Below are 17,952 nucleotides of genomic sequence, written 5' to 3' on the forward strand. Positions count from 1 at the left end.
ACAGGAGGATCTTCCTGAAGACTTTCAACGTAAAGAAACTGGCTGACGAAACTTGATTACTCTGCGTTGCCAGGGTTAGGGCCTAGGTTCCTTGCCTTATTCACCGGCGCCGGGCAGGCCGCTCTAATTGGCTCCAGACCGGTGATATCGGTCCACACTCTACCACCTCTGTTTTTTCTGCATTCAGTTTTAAAAAGTTGGAGCTCATCCAGGACATTAATGCGGAGAGATATTTACAAAACCGGGCAGCTGTTATGTTCACGGTTTGTGCTACGGCCACCACTTGTAGGGTGCCATCCGCATATGACACCATCATGAAACCAAAGCTTTTTATGAGTCTGACCAGAGGGGCTCCCTCTTCCCTATTTTTTGCTCTGCACATCTTCACTCTCTTCATCCCACTCCACCCCAGCCCCCCTCCCCGATCAACCTGCCCCCTCAGGAGAAGCAAATATCTACTTCCACTCCCATCATGAGATCCCCCAGCCTCCCCCAAGAAACTCCTCCCACTCGTCCATCCCCACAAACCGTGACAAGAAAGATCAGTCCCCACAGCCCCCTCAATCCTATCTTCTTCAACATTACTCCATCATCCCACGGGCTTGGTCTACTGACCCCTTCAATCTTCTGAAGAAGATCAATCCCCATCGTTCCCTCAATCTTATCTTCCTCAACAGCACAACATCATCCCTCGGGCTCGGTCTATTGACCACCTCATCACTCCTGCAGAATCATTGAGGAAGAGCTCACGACTAAACCCCCTACCGAGGGTCGCTAACAGAGACAGCCGGGCTGACCTACTCAGCATTAGACCTCACAATTTGACCCTGCCCCCCACCCCACGAGATGTCCCTACCCAAAACTGCACGCCACCAGCCCTGGGAAATATGGCGCACCGGCTGGCCCTACTAGAAAGTCAGTTAGAAATTATATTCAGTGGTCTTGATGAAATCCTTTCTAACCTAGACAAGGCTCGAAAGCCCTAACATTCCCAACTCACGGCTTCCAATCCGACTATCTCTACTCCTCTAAAACCCAAATTCGGGACCTCACCCACCCTCCAAAACCAGCTGCTGAGGCCCCCTAGAACCAACGCTGTGATCCCACTACAATCTCCCACAAGAATCAAAGCCCCCGTGTCTGGAGCTCAGAGCCACACTAGTAAAGATGTGGAGATCCAAACACAAAGACCATCCAGAACTAAAGCAGCAATGTCCACTGAAGAAGCTATGGACCTAGCCTGCACTTATGGCTCCCCTCTCCCAACTTCCACTAACTCCAATATTCAAGGGATCACGGGCTTCGGAAGAGACTTCCCTCCCGTGAATACCACAAGACCCTGCCCTCCCTCACCTCCATACCGAGGGCCCCATAAGGAAAGCATCTGAACAAAAATAGTCTATCTACTAACTGCATGTTCATTAGCTGCAGATCATTCCCCAAGCATGCAATGGAATTAGCTGAAGCCATCCTCTCTCAGGACTTAGACATTGCGTTCATCACAGAGACATGGTTAAATGAGATCTCCCCACCTTGTTTAGACATGCTGGTACCCCCAGGTTTCACCATCACCAACAAAGATGGAAAAGATCAACGCGGGGGAGGTGTAGCCATCATTCATAAAAATGACATTGACATCGCTGTAATGGACTCATTCAAATACAGCTCCTTTGAATGTCTATCTGTCACCATCAAGCCTAAGGATAACAGCCCTTTAGTTGCTCACCTTCTCTATCACCCACCTGGCAACTCCACCACTTTTGGTGAACACCTGTCCGACTTGATTGCCCACTGCGCACTCAAAGACACTAACTACATAATCCTGGGTGATCTCAACTTACACTGGAACGAGGCCAACAACACACTAATTCAATCTCTCAAAACTCTCCTTTGTGACAATAGCCTTTCCCAACAATGTTCTGAAGAAACTCACAACAAAGGAGTGACCTTGGATGCCATCATTGCTCACCAAGACACAATTACGATCGACAACATCCTCCCAGTGGACTGGTCGGATCATCACATGATCTTATTCCACATCAACCAAAGAGTCCTATCCCTGCCTCCTGTTCAAGACCCCCCCAAATACTCCAGAAATCTCACCCAGATCCCCCTGGACATCATGGAAGATAGACTAAAGCTGCTCCTATCCAGTGACAAAGATCTCTCCACAACTGCCCTCACCTCGCTCTATAACACGAATATGGTAATCCTTCTTGCCTGACTTAGCACCCTTGAAACTAAGAAAAAATTGAGCCATTCCGTCCAGATCTTAGTTCCACTCTGACACTAATGAAGAAAGCAGACATCTAAGAGCCGCAGAAAGATACTGGAGGAGCTTGCCCACTACCTACCTTCGCAACAAACTCAGAACTATCCGGAAGAAATACAACAATCACATCAAGAACAAAACATCTATGTATTTCCGCTCTGCTCTGGATAGTGCAAAAAACAGACCAAAGGAGCTCTTCAGTATTATTACGACAACTTCGCCAACTTCTTCAATGACAAGATCTCCAAGATCGAGTGCTCTCTGGTCACCAACTACTCTTCCCTGCCCCATAGCAGCCAGGGTGGGGTGCTTGGTAGCACACCCCCTCCCACTACTAAACCCTGGTCACTCTTCAAGCCCATTCTAGAAAAAGAGATAGTCAAACTTATCTCCACCTCTAAACCTTCCTCTCACACCCTAGACCCCCTTCCTGCTCAACTCAGCCAAAAACTGAAACTCTCCCTAGCTCCACTGTGGTGCAGGATTATTAACAGCTCCCTAAAAACGGAATCGTCCCAGACTGTCTGAAAGTGGGACAAGTCACCCCACTGCTAAAAAAAACAGGCCTTTGACATAAATGACTTAAACAACTTCAGACCAGTCTCTAACCTTCCTCTTCTTTCCAAAATCCTAGAAAGATGTGTACTCCAACAACTAACTCAGCACTTGGACAATACCAACCACCTTGACTCACATCAGTCTGGATTCAGGAAAGGGTTCAGCACGGAAACCGCAATCCTCAACGTAATTGATGACATACACAAATCACTGGACTTAGACCAATGTTGCCTCCTCATTCTCCCGGACCTATTGGAGGCATTCGACACAGTTGATCTCAATCTTTTCCTCAAAGCTCTTGAAGAAAGGGCCAGACTAGATGACATGGTCCTCAACTGGTTCTCCTCATTCTTGCACAACCGCTCCCAAAGAATTAAAATCAGAAGCTTTGAATCCGACCTTCACCCAGTCAAGAGGGGAGTGCCCCAAGGATCAGTGCTCTCCCCTCAACTTTTCAACATTTACATGGAACCCCTCACCACCCTACTCAGAAAAGCTAACATCCCCTTCCACATCTACGCTGATGATACCCAACTCTACTTGGAAATCTCCTCTTCTAAAGATATTCATAGACTCAATGAAACACTAAAGGAAGTGCAATGTTGGCTGTCAAGCAACCACTTAAAGCTGAACCCGGACAAAACCGAACTACTCCTCATCTCGAACAAAGAAGAGAACCCACAAACGGTTGAGTGGTTAAAAGATATCGATGCGCTCAATGGGAACCTCACCTTGGTTGACTCCGTTAAGTCATTAGGCATCACGCTAGACTCCAAATTAGACTCCAAATTAGACTTGACCAAACACATTAAGAACTCGGCAAAGAGCGCTTTCCTTAACTTGAAGCTACTAAACAAAATAAAACCTTTCATTCCATCCAAAGATCTCAAACAAGCCACCCAAGCATTGGTGCTGTCAAGACTGGACTATGGAAACGCAATCCTCTCGGGAATAGCCAAAACTGATCTTGCTCCTCTGAAAACAACCCTCAACGTGGCCGCCGGAATGGTCACTGGAATAAAGAATCACATCTCTCAGGCACTAAAAAAACTCAAGTGGGTACCAATAGAAACGCGGGTGAACTTTAGAACAGCCTACCTCACCCACAAATCCCTACACACAGGCAAACCTGAATATCTGGCATCCCAACTCAGAAAAGTAGGTCAGAACAGGAAACTCAGAAGCTCTAATACTCTACTTCTTATCCCTCTAAAAGCTAGAAAACAAAAAAACGCGGACAGGTCCTTTTGCCGGAAATGCGCCCAAAATATGGAACTCTATCCCCCCCCACATCAGAACTATTCCTGCTTTCCCTAAATTCAAAAGCCAACTCAAAATCCTTTTCCTCAACCACTCCCTATCTAACAGATAAGAGCAGTTCGGAGTGTTTAAAGTGACATTGCTCCTCTCCCCGACACGGATTGCCAAGACCCTGTAATGGAACTCGTCATCATCCTCTTTACTACGATTCGTATCCTGAATGTCTTGCTCTACTGTATTATGTTTTGCTTTCTTTTGCACTGCTTTGCATTTGTTGTGAAGCGCTCTGATACCTTCCGGTCAGGCTAGCGCTATATATAAAATTTCTTAACAATAAAAAATAAAAATGTGTTGAATAACGTCGGGGATAAGGCTGAGCCCTGGGGAACACCACTAAAGAGGGTAAACTCCTCAGACTGAAGGCCATTCCAGAGGATCAGTTGTTCCCTAGATGACAAAAAAGAGGTAAGCAGGGCTAGTGTTTTACCACTGATGCCAATATCCTGCAGCCGTCTAACTAATACCGCATGGTTTACGGTATCGAAGGCTGCTGTCAGATCTAGCAGTATTAGGGCGGCCCTTCCACCACCGTCCACCACCTTGCGGATCTCCTCTGTTGCCATAATCAAGGCCGACTCAGTAGAATGCAGAGATCTAAAACCGTGTTGGGTAGGGTCAAGGATGTTATTTAGCTCCAAATATGCTGTCAATTCAGAGTTTATGGCCATCTCCAAAATTTTAGCGGGTAGAGGTAGGCAGGAGATTGGCGGTAGTTTTTCTCCTCAGCAGTTCAGCAGAAAGATCCCTGAGTTTATAATCTGATTTAGTAATGGAGACAGGTAAGAAACCTGGAATGTGTGTGTTACATGCAGATTTTATTGTGGAAGAAAAGGCGTATGGTGTACGTCCTTTCACTTGAAGTAGCCCTGGCACGAAATGTCTACAAGTTCTTTAAACTAAATAAACATTTTAATATGTTTATGGCAAAACACCTTCACCAAAGTGCCCCACATCTTGAGAAAATGTTAATAAAGAGGAACACGCACAGTGCAAGATGACGAACTATGTTGCAAAAAATAGCACAATTGTATTTTTATAGCAGCATATTTTGTCACAAAATGTTCACCAGCATAGCTTTAATTAATGTGTAGTCAAGCCATTAGCATTTTAATAATATGGAATATTTCTTTCTGATGAGCGAATGTGGTCATTTTCTTAGTTGTATTGCATGAAACATGGCGTCAGTCTCATCAGCCTCTAAGTCTTGCAATTACTACAATGGAGGCCAGTCAGTGTGCCATGGGCCCTAATGAAGAGAAGGAAATAAGGTCCCTAGCTTCTGTTTGGATTATAAAATACAGCAATAATCAGGGCTCAATGGTCCCGGGTACCACTGCACCTGCTGCACCAATGGAAGCTACGCCCCAGACTATCCGTAGTTGGCTTGTGGATTTTCTCATTAAAATATTGAGACTCTCGTGCCCTTTACAATTGATTAGAGTAAAGGAAAAAGACCCTAACATTCCTTCAGTTTTAGCTGTGAGAAATCATTGTAAGGTCAACTGAGAAGAACATGAGCCATCTGTTTTCAGCACCAACTAGTACTTGCAAAGGACACTGCCACATTGTGAAGAAAAACTATGCCAGAGCATGGATGTAAGAGAATGATAAAATTAAGCAAATAAAGTGCAGGACAATATTTAAAATGTACACTAGACTTCTCTTGTGTAATCCACTTGAATTAATTTCAGGTACAATAAATTACTTTCTGCTGTATTCTAGTCCATCACTTTTAGCTCCCTGTTCCACTCCAAAGACCACAATTATGCAAATCAGACTTGGTCCTCCTTCAATACGAACAAGTGAGCCCAAACTTCTGGGTCAAGTTGCCTGTAAATAGGAACAAAAGCCCCAGTACCAGAGAGGTGCCCTAAGCCCTGGAATAGCATGGTCAGTAAGATTGGGAGTTTTGAGCCTCAGATTTTCTAACAATCATGTTGGCATATAATGTTAAAATACATTATTCCACATGCAGGGCGCACAGGAAGGGCTTAAGGGAGAGTGAAAAGGGTGAAGAATGTGGATAGGTAGGGGTACTAAGTGAGAGATATCACAATATTTTGTAAAATAACCAACATTTTTTAAAACTGTGCATGTGTTTTTGACTGTATATGTATTATCCTGGTGAAATCTGACAGACACCTCACCATACCTGACTGAAAGCCCCTGTCCCCAACTATTTGTCAGAAAATACATTTATTAGGGGGGTGTAAAACCCCAAACACCTCTCATGAAGCAATGTCCCTGGCACTAAGTGCAACAAGCATGCTGTGACATGGGGTATATAGTATATGTACCACAGAACTCAAGGTTCGCTATATTGCTGATTTGTCTAGGACTGGATCCCGTTGGAAATAATACAGTAAGTAAAAGTCAATGGACTGGAATAAGCCCAGCATAATTACCTGTGGCTAAGTTTAATGTAAGTATTTCATCCATCACCTTTGTTTGCATTTTTCAGCGGGATGCCCTGAGTGTGACTCTGTGCCCATACGTAGGTTTCATACTCGCTGTGCTGTAATAATCAGCTGCACCATCAGTTGCTTTTTTTCCTGTTGAGAGAGTATGGGGTATATTTACAAGGGGATAGCGCCACTAGAACGTCACTTTTAAGGGTGTTCTTGTGGTGCTATGCTCTTTCCATATTTACAAACCAGTGTTAAGACACTTTTGTGGCTTAACGCCGCCTTGTAAATACGGCCTCTTTACACGCATCACAGCGTGAAAGGGTCATGCAATGGGTGTTGCTGTGGGTGTTCTACACCAACACCCATTGCTTTTTGGTGGTGCCCCAGATTTACAAGTATGTGTAAATTTGAAGCAGCCCCAAAAACGAACTTGTTTTTGCTTTTTCTATCTGTGCTGCATTTTGCAGCACACATAGAAAGAGCAAAATGCCATTAATGATGGATTATCTGCAGGAAGGTTCAAGGGTGCCTGCGTTGGCGCTAGGCTGCCAATTTTAGCACCAGCACTGGGAAAACTCAGGGGTGCGCCATATTGTTGTAAATATTTTTGGAAATGTCAGAGCTTGGCTCTGCCAAATTTGGCATAGCTGGGCACTGCGACATTTCGTTGTAAACATGCCCCTATGTGTCCTTACAATATATGCTGCACTGTTCCTACTTGGGCTTGGCCAGGCTGATTTGCGTATGGTTGGCCTGTGCATGAAATGGCGCAGTAACCAAAGAAAAGCAATAGACTAAAATGTGGCACAGACAGTGGCTGACAATAATTAAAAAAACAGAACCCATCAGCTCTCCTGAGTTCATTTAAGTTTAACCAACATAAAATCTCAGACTTCTGAACTTTTTAAACATTTATGAAAAGAGTTCATTGCTGAAAAGAAACTAAACATTAGACCTCTGTATTATCTTATAAACGTGTCAGCGTGATCTGTATATGTTCTTCTATAAAATTATAGCTTGGATGCTCTCAGTGTTTGGTTCTTGAGGCAAGTGTTCCTTGAAAAAAAGATTAACAGTGTAATAGTTCTAGTGGCATCAATGGCAGATGAGGAGCACAAGCATGAACTTGGAGATGCCTTTGTCTGAGGTGCACTTATCAAACAAAATGGTAAGAAGAAACAGAAGAAGGGACACACAAATACAATAAGGTTTTCGTTCATTGTAAAGGCCCGCCCCCTTTAAGAACCAGAGGCCAGAGTAAGAAAAGCTTGCTACAGTGTAAGGCTGTTTTGCGCCAATATTTCCACAAACCAACAAGTGCAAACTTTGTAAATCGGACAACCTTCGAAAAATTCCTGTGTGGTGGAGGGGGAGGGAGGGACATTGGAGCACACACAAAGAGTGGGTGATGGTAGCTAATGTTTGGTGCCTATTTTGAGGGGTTACCCTAAGATTTTCAAAAATTTGACCGAATTACAATAATATTTTGCAAATATATTACCTAAAGAGTGTTATATTTTTCAGGCTGTTCTGGAAAGGAACTCATGAACGATTCTTAAATGCTACAGATTGTGGTTTAGAACTTAGGGCAATTAATTCTAAAAAAGCATGCCATGTAAATGCCCATCAGAAAAACATTATCATCCAATAAAAAACACCCTGATTGCATTCACTGAGCAATTAGATACGTGAAAAGCGTAGATCTCAGTGCCAGGTAACGTTTCCCGCTGCCTTATCCTTCCAGGTGGGAAGAACCCCATAGAGTGTGAGCTCATTGTGAGTAGCTGAGGCTAGACAATGTGTGGATAAAATTGCAACATCACAGTTTCAGCCACCTAGAGATAAGACACTCTTGAATCTCTTAAGCATCTAAAATATAAGAGGCACAAGAGGTTTATTTTCCGATTTTCTTCAAATACTTCCATCACTGTGTATGTGCATGTTTGTGGCTGTTTTTTACTTTTGTTTTACCTTTCTCAACCAGTTCCCTGTGCTACGTCAGTATGGCCCGAGCAGTAGCCACCCTGCTCTTTCTTGGGACGTGTGTAGAACATGCTGGCCACAGCTCAGGCAGGGTTGGCTTTAGGGCGGTGTGAGTGGTGCAGCCGCACTGGGCGCTGATCTTGAGGGGGCCTCTGTGTTAAGCAATAACGTATGAATAAAAAGCACCTGCTGCAGAGTTCCTTGTGTATTCAGCTGTCAGGCAGCAACATAAATGTCATGATAACTGTTGTGATTAATGTTCCTGCTAAAGAGAGATATCTGAGTGTTGTCTAGTGGCAGTTTGGCTCACCATAAAGTATTGCAGAGGGTTAATATACCTGCTGAAAATAAAAGATCTGTATTTTATGTGGATAGTCGAGTGGATTAGTGAAGCCAGCATTTCCTAGCACTTTAAAGCGAATGACGTATGTGAGAGAGGCTATGGAGAGCTGAGGGGCACTTTTGCTGGGTGGTAGTGAGGGAATCCAAGCAGGAGGCCATGGGGTGGTGCCAAGAACATTGTTGCACCGGGTGCCACCAGTGCTAAAGCAGGCCCTGAGCTCAGATCAGACAGTGTGTTCACCTGCACAACACACTACTGTTGACGAGAATAACAATGTATAGCCTTGTCTGAGGGTTCAGTAAAAACGCTTCCTCCTCCTCACTTTTGTACTTTTCTGAACCAGTAGTTTAGGGTTAGATGGGTTAAAAATTCCCTACACCGCTCACTGATAGCATTACAGGTAATTCAGAAGAACACACTTACAAACGAAGGGCCAGATTTAGCAAGGGTTTGCATTGCTCTTTCCTCATGCAAGGTGACACAAGGGCAACACAAGCCATTGTGTGGCTCTGCATGGCCTAGTAAATTTCGAGTAACAAAAGGCAGCGCAATTCTATGCCTTGTGTTGCTCTGCCCTGAGAAGGTGTTTCATGGATCGAGCATTCACCCATGGTTTTTGGCACACTCCTAGATTTACTAACACTAGTAAACCTGGGAATGCTTCAAGATGGTATACATTCCCAGGGGAGGCATAAAATGAAGAAATATGTTTATCTCTCCTCATTTTTACCTCTTTCTACGTGTGCTGCTTTCTGCAGCACATATAAAAGGAGGATAAAACCTGAGAGTGCCTAAAGGCACAAAAACAATCCTGGCTGTATTGCAGGAACGCTTGCACCATGGCACAAGGATGCCTGCGTTGGCAGCCACTAGTGTGCCAGGGCAGAGGGAGAACAGGAATGCACCATATCTTAGTAGATATGGTGCATTTCTGCCCTCTCCATTTAAGGCAGTGCAGCAAGATGTCTTGCTGCGTTGCACCAAATAAATTTGCTCTTAAATGAGTGGGAGAATGCTTGACCATCTTGATTGACCCTCAACAGTCTGTAAACACCAAATGTTCAGCTCCTAAGGTTGAAAACTACTCAGGGGCATTGAAATAGATCCACAACTAGGAGTGTAATGGAATTAAGAGGACTTCCACTGTCACCCCGTGTCCTCATAAGGGATTCTTGTGCCCCTCTTGTATCCATTTTAGGCTCATTGCCTCGTGGCACCTAGAGAAGTGGCCACAAGTGTCGATATTGACAGCCCACTTGTTTTACTTCTACTGTCACCTTCACCTCCCATATGCAGTTCCAGGAGAAGCCATATAATGACCCCTTACATAATTGTTTGCATTGCACATTGGAGGAAGATGTTTTGGATACTTGAACAGGCTCTGTAGTTACGCCAAATCCTCAGATTCTAAATGAAAGGAGAGCATCTACACATACTCCTTGCCTCCTCAATATCAGTGATTGCATAAGGGGTTTCTACAGTTTCAACCTCTTCTCTGTGCCCTTTCTTTCACAAACACCTAAGAACCATAAAAAAAGCCCAAGTAAAAGTTTAATCTTGAAAATGGGACTTAATATAACACCCAGGAAACAGAAAGAAGTTGATTCTGAAGCTCACTTCAAACACAACAAAGTCAACTTTGACTGATACAAAAACAAATATAAGCCAAACCAAGCTAACAGAAATGTACTTTTCCTACTTAAAAAAACACAAATGCAAACTTTCCTTAACAGTAATAAATTTACAAAAGATAAGTGCAGCCAAATATTTCCCCCAATATTTCACCTGCAGAACCTCTCCAACAGCAGTTTTTTTGTACATAGACTACCATCCCTTTTTGTAACCAAACCAAACTTAAAAGGAGATCAGGAAGTTGCTGAGGTACTAATAGACCATGCTTGCATATGGGTGAACTAACTTGACTCACACAAACTCCGAAAACGTACATGTGATTCAAATTAGCCACAATGCGTCTGGGCAAATTGTGTGTCGGTATGCCAGGCAGTGAGATATCTCACCTCTTTTGTGATTGGCTTCTTTGAGTTATTGGTCTGACAAGCTCTTTGGGATGCACCTGTGTACTGAGAGTGGTACAGAAATCTGAGAAAACTGTGTGGAAGCAGCATTGCCAGCACAGCACATTTAAGGCATTACTCTCTTCTGAAGAAGGACAAATATACTGAAACAAGTGTCTAGAGATATCCAGCAATGGCTGCACCATCAATGGTGAATACTGAATATTTCATCTAAAGTGAGTGCTACCATACAGCACATTTACCACATAGCATATAGGCTAATTGTGTGCTAGTATGCCAGGCAGTGTGCTCCCTCCTCTCTGTTGTGATTAGCTCCTTTGAGTTATTGGACTGACAAGCTCATTGGAATGTACCTGCCGTGTGAGAGTGGAACAGAAAACAAGAGAATACTGTAAGCAGCATTGACACCACTCTAAAATGTAAGTTCTTACTCTATTCAGAAGAACGACAAATATCCTGAAACACGTGTCTAGGGATACCCAGCACTGGCTGCACCAACAATGGTGAATACTAAATACTTGCAACTCAAGTGAGTGTTACCATGCACTGAATTTACTCAAATGCCAGTGGACAAAATGAGTGCTTTAGGCCAGGCAGTATACTCCCTTTCCCCTTTTTGTGATTGCTTTAAATTAGCACACATAATTGCTTAAGTAGTTAGAGAAGTCAGATCCTTTCTTTATTTATTTGATGTTTCTTGTACAAAGGTATATAAAACTGATTCTGTCAGAAATCTTTATAAAGTCTATTGCCAATCAATGGAGAGGTTTGAGAAAGTTCTCTATGTGCCACTTAATGAGGGCTAAGTACACACCAATATCAAGATTTCCACTTCAAATAAACATTTATATTTTTTCAAGTGTCACATATAGCATACATATTTACAAGGCAGAAGTTTCAAACAGCAAATCTTAGAATCCCAGATTATAAGAATTCCTGGGTTTTGCCATTTCATGCCATTATCATGTTGTACATAGCAGCATTTTTTTTCAGTACTTAGTTAAAAAAATATATACAGTTTGGTGGATACATGAAAGGATAATGCTACTGGTCTAAGTCTTAGAAAAGGAGAAGAGTTGGAGCACAAATCAGAGGACTCAAGCAAATTTATGTGATGAGGTCCAAGCAAGTAGAAAAGCAGCAACTTTAAGGGCTGGGTGTGGCTAGTAGATTTTTGTTTGCTTAGCGAAGATTGTGAGGCGTTGGGGGGCAAAAAACTGACTGAGATTTCGGTTAGAGAGTTAGGGCAGAGCCAATTCACATATTTAAGAAATAGGACGAATTGCCAGCCATTCTGGTGATGATAATGAGGGGTATAGTTATGTCTGAGAAGGTTATGGAATTTCTGGAGCAGTGGTGTAGCTAGACCTACTGCCACCCATGCAGGTAAAAGTGGGGAGGGGGAGGTGGTGTCTGACAGCCTCCCCCCCTCCCCTAGCTACGCCACTGCTCTGGAGGTCTGGAGGCTAAATGCATTCTTCTATTCTGTGTGTCGATAGAATGCAGAGGGAGAACTGCCAATCAACTTTGAAAGTACTCAGTTTGCTGTGAACTTGTGGATAGATCTATGTTTTGGCAGTGTGAAAGCAGACGTCATGGTTTTTGGATGTTCAGTACTTGCTATCTAGCACCAGTGCTGTGAAAAATTTCAGGTACTTAGTTCTATTGAAAAGTACAGCAAAGTTTCTGACTAAGGTTTCATGGTTAGAGCATCAGGGTAAATATATGTTGTGTAAGAGATGTAAGCAAAGTTTTACCATAGAAATAGATAATTTCTGTCTTGGAAGAGTTTAGAAGAAAAGAGTGAAGAGCAATCTAGTGGAAGGTGGTGGTAAAGGAGTCCAAGACTCATGCTTGAGTGCCTGGAATGAAAGAAAAGAGCAGACGGTTTGTTCCTAAGTAGACATGATTCAAGAAACCAAAGGTGGAACTGATGCTACTAAGGAAAGCAATTAGAGAAAGAAAATCAGAAGGAAAAATGTGGAACCCTGTGGGTTGCCAACTTGTAATGGAGTTAGTAATGTAAAAAGTGAGCACCATGATGGAGAGAAAGTTTGGTTGGAAGGATAGGAGGAAAGCCAGATAAGTCTTCTGTAGGTGACACCAAGAGTGAAAAGGTTAGATATCATTGTGGAGTATTCAATGGTATAAAAAGTAGTTGAGAAGCCTAGCCACATAGGAAAGATGGGTCAAGGTAAAGAGAATGGCGAGATGAAAGACAGTAGCTTCAGTAGAGTGAAAGTTTTGAAAACATGGATTGTTGGGTGTCAAATAGGTCTGAGAGGTAGGAAACATGGTTGGGTGTTTAAAGAAACAAAGTTCCAAGACTTTGAAGAGGAAAAGATGTTTGATGGGGTCAGGGCCCAAGTTAGCGCGTGTGGCACCCCATGCAACAGTCTCTGTTGGCACCCTGCAAGAACTTCCTTCTCCTTGGATTCTCTCACTACCACCCCCCAACATTGTCCCTCATCTCTCCATAGCCACTATCTCCCATGTATTATATTTGTTTTATAGTGCTACTCATACCACTTTACATCACACACACATTACACAGAGACAATGGCTCATACGTGTGTAAATCAGTTTATAGGAAATGTTACATAAGACAGTGAGGATGACAAGGTGCAGGAGTCACATGTTATCCACTCTGTCAGCCACTTTATTTTAACAGTGACAAAACAATGATACCGAAGCACATACACATATACAGTCCAGTACATAAAAAAGCCCATTAAGAAGCACATGTGTTTATTCCTGTTTCAGTCCACCAGTTTTCATGTAACTAGATTGTGAACTAATTTGCATAGCAAAGGCAGCTGACACATGTTTTGTCAGACAGCAACTTTTTCAAGGCTGTAACAGTATATAAAAGCAAGTTTACACAAACTGCACTTAAAAATGATAAAGAGACAAAATGATCACAATTATATTCAACAGCAGAGAGATGAAAACCCAAAATCACCAATCATGTGCACTACTGTACCATTAATGTGCTTATGGTTTAAATCTTTTACTGCACGTTGCAAAAAAAAGGGCAAGTTCACAGAAGCTAGGCCCCACGACCCAACAGCAATATTGATCCGTGCGATTTAAGCTAAAGACATAATAAACATAAAAAGATATATATACAATCCCACCCACCTCCCTAGAAGACAGAAAAGAAAGAAAGAGAGAAACCTAAAGAGAACCACCCCCCACCCTTCCCGACCCATAATAACGGAGTATCGCAATGTTCAATGAGTCTGTTTTCTCACTGGCGGGCTAGCCTAATCAGGGCTATCTGGAGATGTGAGGTGCAGCAGACGGAGGTATCTCGGGCCGTACAGTTCCCGGAATTCCAGCGCAAGTAGGGAGAGGAACGGCTACCACAAGTCACCAAAGGAGGCACCCTTCCCTGCTAGTGTGAGAGAGATTTTCTCCATACGCAATACGTGCCATAGTCGTTGGTACCATCCAGAGCGTGCAGGGATGCGGGGAGTTCTCCAGTGGATCAATATGTTCTGAACTGCGGTGCCCAGTGCTATCGCTATCTGCTTCCCTTGCCTAGATTTCAGTGGGTAAGTGCGGGTTAGATACCCCCAAGAGAACATAAGTGGGGACCTAGGGAGTTCAGTGTCGAGGTGTTTATCTACTTCGTCTAGGATGTGCTTGCAATAGGCCTGAAGGTGTTCGCACAATAAATGGACCAGTGTGCCTCTCTTCCCACATCCCTGCCCGCACTCAGGACTCTGCGATGGGTCAGCTTGGGAGAGTTGCACCGAAGTATAATACCAGTAGTAGGGGACTTATCTGACCATAACGGAACACTGTGGCAGCTCACCAGCATTTTGTTGAGGGCTTCGTTTCCTGGTGCCCACTCCTGCTTATTTTGCTGTGCCCTGTGCACTGGGGGCATCGTCGCTGGTCTTCCCCTGCCGCCGCTGCTCTCTTGCCTGGAGCGCGGCCGCAGTTGGAGGGGGACCACGAGCGCGAGGACCACATCGCCCGTGAGCCTTAGCGGCCGGAAGCCGCCAATGCACACTACGCGCCTGGAGGCGCATATAATCGGCGTCATCTCCCCGCATCGCGGGAGCGCGCGGGAGAAGCCCGGGACAAGGGCGGGACCGTCTGTGGCCGTCCGGGGCCTTACGAGGCCGGGCTGGGCCCTGTCCCTAACAGTTTGGTCCTCACGGTCAGTGACTGCCTTCTCTATATGTACGCTAAATGCAAGTGACTAATAGAAGGGTCCGTCTTCGTTGCCAGAGTAAATAGATCACGGAAGGATACAGGAGAACTATCGAGGGTGGGCTTGAGGTTTAGGCCCCCTTTTATAGCACAATGGGCACTTTGAGTCCACATGATCTGAAGTATATGGGCTGTGAAGTTGGGATTTGGGCTGATAACCTGAATATTTGTATTGTTGTGTAACTTAACTACCTAGGTGTTATGATTGTCTTCACTCCACCTGACAAAATACTTATTGAACATAGCTGGGTATCTAGAATTTTTTAAGGTCCGTAGTATAATCAAGGGACCATGACTTCCAAGCACAGTGGGGTAGGGTCAAAACCAGGGGTTGGGGGTAGTTTTGCAGGCACCATGGATGCCTTCTTGGTTAGAGCAGGCAACATGCTGCAACAGGAGATAGTCCTAACTGAGAAAAGGCTCTCACTAGGAATCTATGCTGCCCAAAAATATCCTCCATGGGTAACATTCAACTCGCAAAGTCCCCGGAATTCACGGCCTTACCGTTAATCGATGTTGATACTTCAGATAATTCACAGGGGGCAACGGGAGGTATTGCCTTAAGTCCAGTAATTGAAGTAAGGGCCGAGCTCCATAAATCACCTAAGGACCTCATTATTGACGTAACACACATTGCCCCCATGGCCGCTCACGATAAAAGTATAACACCACCAATTCCCTTAATAACGTGTAGTGGCCTTAATGAGACCCTTTCTGAAATTAATACTCATGTCACTTCTAAAGTAAGGGAAGCACCAGATACCCGATCAACCAGGCCAAAAAGGCCAGCCAGCGAAAGTATTGGACCAAATGGAAGGAGAGCTGAGCCTTTAGCAAAACGCACAAGGGGTGGCCCGGCAACGCGGTCACAAAACATAACTAAAGGAAAGAGTGAAGCTAATAAAACCAAAAGGACAAGTATACTTGACTCTAGGGACGAGCATGAGGAAATGGTTACCTCAGTTATTGGTGACGCAGGCGATCCAGGAGGCTCTCAGGCTTTCTGGGTGCGCATGGAGTCTTTAATATCCTCTTCTCTAGCTCCCTTTTGGTCCAGATTAGTATTTTTGGAGAACAAGATCAGTAAACTAGCCAAAGATTTTAAAGAAGGTCACACACTACATCAAGAAAAGAAGAGGGGAGCAGGGACCACTGCTATGGCTGTAGGGAATCTGCTCTCGAGTGGGGCAACGGTCACACAATCTAATACCACGACCACAAACCCTCTTTCTTCTAAGGGTGTCAGTAAAGCAAACCCAAAAGTAATAGTGTTAGCAGGGACTGCCCCCCCGAGTAGCCAGACATGCCCAGTTAGTCGACCACAGCAGAGTAATACTCAACGTGCAAGTGGGTCGCAAACACAATCTATGAGCAATCCAATTGGTACAAATAAAGTGTCTCCCCGTGGAGTAGATAATCCAAAGCAAGTCTGTGGGACAAAACCAGCAGTAGATGTCATAGATTTACCCCCAGCATCCAGCCCCTTGGTGATAGTTCTGACCGGCGTTCCCTTATTAAGGGAAGATCAATCTGAGACTTGGGCTGAGCTGAAAAATAAAACAGTGGATTGGCTGATTAGGCATAAAGGCTTTAAACCCTTTCTTGCAAACCACATCTTGATGGTTCGGAGAGTGGCTTAGCTTGGTAACTCACCTAAAAACATTAGGGGAGATTGTGTTATTGTTAATTGTATAAATAAAGGTTGGATTGATGCACAGCTGGTTTGACCAGTGCTTCTTAGGATTGCAATGCTTTAGAGGTGTAGAAAAATTGTTAAGGTGCTCCGTCAGGCGGCGCCGAGGGCCCCACGGCGTCAACAAATGCGTGAATAACGTGAAATTAGAGGATCTCTAGTTCCATCCCTGCACAGGCACACTTGTTGTTGTCTTGATATCTAAATGAAGACTTCCAATCAGAAAGGTTTTTTTGAACGTTTGTTTTATGTTTTAGATCATCTTAGTTTTTTTGAGTTCCCAAGTGGTATGATACATTCAAATTCATAATGTCAAATTATACTTCAGGCAATGTCCTTCTAAACATATCCAATGCATTTCGGGCATTGATTTCATGCCCTTCGTCAGGGAAAAGACACTGTGGAAATAACATGAGGAACTGTTAGTGTGGATCCTAACAGAGTCGTTTAAACAATACATACTGTGTCAACAGACAATATACTATAATTGAACATAATGCGGTTCATAGTGCTAATACATGTGTGATACATTGATTCTTAACAAACTGTGTGATCCTGCAGTGATTCTGGGTGAGTATATGTAAGGAGGGGTAAACCGAAGGGTAACGTGTCACTTACGTGCCTGCCTTAGGAAAATGAATCGGGTTCTGGAAAAAAGTGAAAGAGACGCGGTCAGTGCGTGCTGTTCGAGTCTATGCTTGAAACGATCAGAGTGATCGGCAACCAGGTTCAGTGACGGACCGTAAGTTTGGTGAAACGGGTTATGGAGATGGCTGCTCGTCTTCACGATACGCCGGTGCAGCTAGTTCTGCCCGCGTTTTCATATTTGAAAAAAGTGCTAGTCACGTGACATGGTTCACATGGTAGAAAGACTGCCGTGAGCGATAAAATCTGGTTAAAGTGTATATAGAGGTTGCGGGGGGTGTCTAAGACTAACGGGATGATGTCAGCATATGCTGGGATGCAAAAACGATAATAGTAATAAATGTGGTATTAAGCTTGAGACGCGCAAAAAAAGGGTGGTGGGGTAGATTCGATCAGGGGTAGGGCGGTGGTAAAATAGCATGGTGTTAGCGTGGTGAGCTAAGAGTGTGTGCTGATCACGTGGTTGCAGG

This window comes from Lissotriton helveticus, chromosome 8 (assembly GCF_964261635.1).
Source record: "Lissotriton helveticus chromosome 8, aLisHel1.1, whole genome shotgun sequence".
NCBI lineage: Eukaryota > Metazoa > Chordata > Amphibia > Caudata > Salamandridae > Lissotriton > Lissotriton helveticus.